Genomic DNA, 2,634 nt, shown 5'->3' with positions numbered 1-2,634 from the left:
CCAGACCTAGTAGTTTGTTCCTCCTATGGCTAGAAAACCCAGAGCAATGGTCATGTGTCCTATCACATGTGTATACTGCAGCCTAGGGTAGCCCTGAAGATATGTCTGGCATTTCCAGAGAGTCTACACCTCCCAACTTTGGGAACTAAAAGTATATAGCATCAGTTCCGGGTCAGACTCCAACTGGATATGTCATGTATTGCTATCAAGTTTCTGCTTTGAGGAGTGGAGTCATGGATAACTTTCATCCAAATATATCCAAGGAAAACACTGGGCTAAATGTGAGGCACGGGAGTAAGGCTCATCATGAGCCCTGTCAATGCCAAGGGCTGCTGAGAGGAAAGTGGCTGTGGTTGTACTGGTGGAGCTAAAGTGCCCACAGTGAGACAAGTACTATTCTTCTGGATCTTACCTTGAAGAGACCTACAGGAAAATGAAGACACCCTCAGAGGAGCAGGAGCCGAGAAGAGGGGAACCTGAAAAACATGAATGAATGAGGGCATATGTTCTGTCCTTTCTGTGGGCCAACCCTTGAGAGAGACTCTAGATATCTCTCTTGTGCTCCCCAGAAAGCTCGGAGCAAATGACAGGAAAACAGATCTTAGTTCCTAAAGTTTGGATGAGATTGCTAGACAGCCTTTCTCAAGTTTCCTGAGTCAATGTGCTGAGTGTCCTTTGGCATTATCCTGCCACAGCAGGATCTACCAGGCAGTCTTTCTTGATGGTACCTTCTCCCTATGGTTCCAGAGCACTGTCGCCTTCATAAATCACTCCCATACACTGAGTCCATGGTTGTCATCAATGCTCCTGGCTTTGAGTAGAGTTGAAAGGGTTTTAGGATGTGTGAAGCATGTCTGACTCATGTTTGGGATCCTCAACACAGCTTCATGGAGAAAGAGTAGAGAAGGTGTGGATTCTAGGCCGAGCACCACCACTGAACATCTTGGTACTGTTCACTACCTATACAACAAGCCTGAAGGTGTATCCTGACACTCTGAGTGACCTGAGGAGAGTGGTAGTGTTAGTAAGATTTCCGTTACTATCACAAAATACCTGAGAAAGTCAACTTATAAAGAGGGGAAGTTTATTTTGACTTCTACGTTCAGAGGTTTCAGTCTTATGATCTATTATCGATTCTGAGGTTTGGGGGCCCATGATTGGGCAAAATATCATGGTGGAACACTGTGGTAGAGTAAGCCTTGCTTCCTTCATGGTGCGTGGGGAGAGAGCAAGAGAAAATGCCTGGATGACGTTACTCCTTTCCCCAGTCACCTAGCTGCATTTCCTCACACCTCATCTTTAATATTTCTTCATTTCCCAATAGGATGAATATTTTAATATCCCAGTCCTAATAGCTGATTCTCAGTCTAGATACTGCCAAAGTGTAGCTGTGGATTTATCCATCCGGCCTCTTTGTTCCCTGAAATGAGGACTCTGAGAATTCTATATATGAATAAATGCTTAGGCCAATAGCTTTGGTTCATTTCTGCTAGCTCATAACTCAATGATCCCATTTAAACTAGTCTAAGTAGTACTGCATGGTTAGTTACCTCCCCTCAGGTTCACACATCTGTCTCTGTCTGCTTCCTGGGCAAAGCCCTAGTGTCTGACCATTTCCCAGAATCCTCTTTCTGTCTATGCCAGAAGCCTCCCCGCCCCCCATGCCTTAGCTCATTGGACATAGGCTTTTTATTGGCAGGCCATACTTCCACACAGTACATAAAAATTCTCTCCACAGCCCTCTGTGATGAAAGCACCAGTCACAGGGCCAAGTTTGCTGTTCAGGTTTAAAAATCACCTGCTGGTCTGAGCCTGGAGCTGATTCAGTATTATTGCGCTCCATACCCAAATACCACCAGGAGACAGCTTGTCTCCCAGGAGTGCAGACATGCCTGTGAGCACAGGTAAGACCACCACTTCTGCTCAGAGAGACCCACCTGGAACCCTCAGGACACAGCCACCAAGGAGCAGCCTGGGATAGGATCCTTCCAGTTTCCATCTGTGGCTGGAGCTGATCCTGTGCCACAGCTCCTGGAGCTGATCCTGTGCCACTGCCCTCCATACCCAAATGCGACTGGGGGAGAGTTGTTCTCCCAGGAGTGCCAACACACTTGTGAGCACAGGTAAGACCACCCCTTCTGTTCAAATTCCTGGCCCAAGAGGGACCCACCCAGAGCCATCATCAGGACAGAGGAACCAAGGAACAGCCAGGTACAGGATCCTTTCGGTTTGTCTGCACCCTAGAGCTGACCACATGCCATAACTCTCCATACCCAAATTCCTCCAGAGAGAAATGGTCTCCCAGGAGTACTGACACACAGGCTTGCAGAAGGGATAAGCCACAGTCAAAGACAGCAAGACTAGCTAACACCAGAGATAACCAGATGTCGAGAGGCAAGGGCAAGAACATAAACAACAGAAACCAAGGCTACTTGGCATCCTCAGAACCAAGTTGTACCATCATAATGAGCCCTAGATACCCCAACACACCAGAAAAGGAAGATTCTGATTTAAAATCACATCTCATGATGATGATAGAGAACTTTAAGAAGAACATAAATAACTCCCTTAAAGAAACACAGAACACCAGTAAACAGCTAGAAGCCCTTAAAAAGGAAGCATGAATATTCCTTA

The sequence above is a fragment of the Mastomys coucha genome, unplaced genomic scaffold (assembly GCF_008632895.1).
Source record: "Mastomys coucha isolate ucsf_1 unplaced genomic scaffold, UCSF_Mcou_1 pScaffold12, whole genome shotgun sequence".
Lineage (NCBI taxonomy): Eukaryota > Metazoa > Chordata > Mammalia > Rodentia > Muridae > Mastomys > Mastomys coucha.
The sequence above is the reverse complement of the archived record's forward strand: the minus strand, read 5'-3'. Positions refer to the sequence as shown.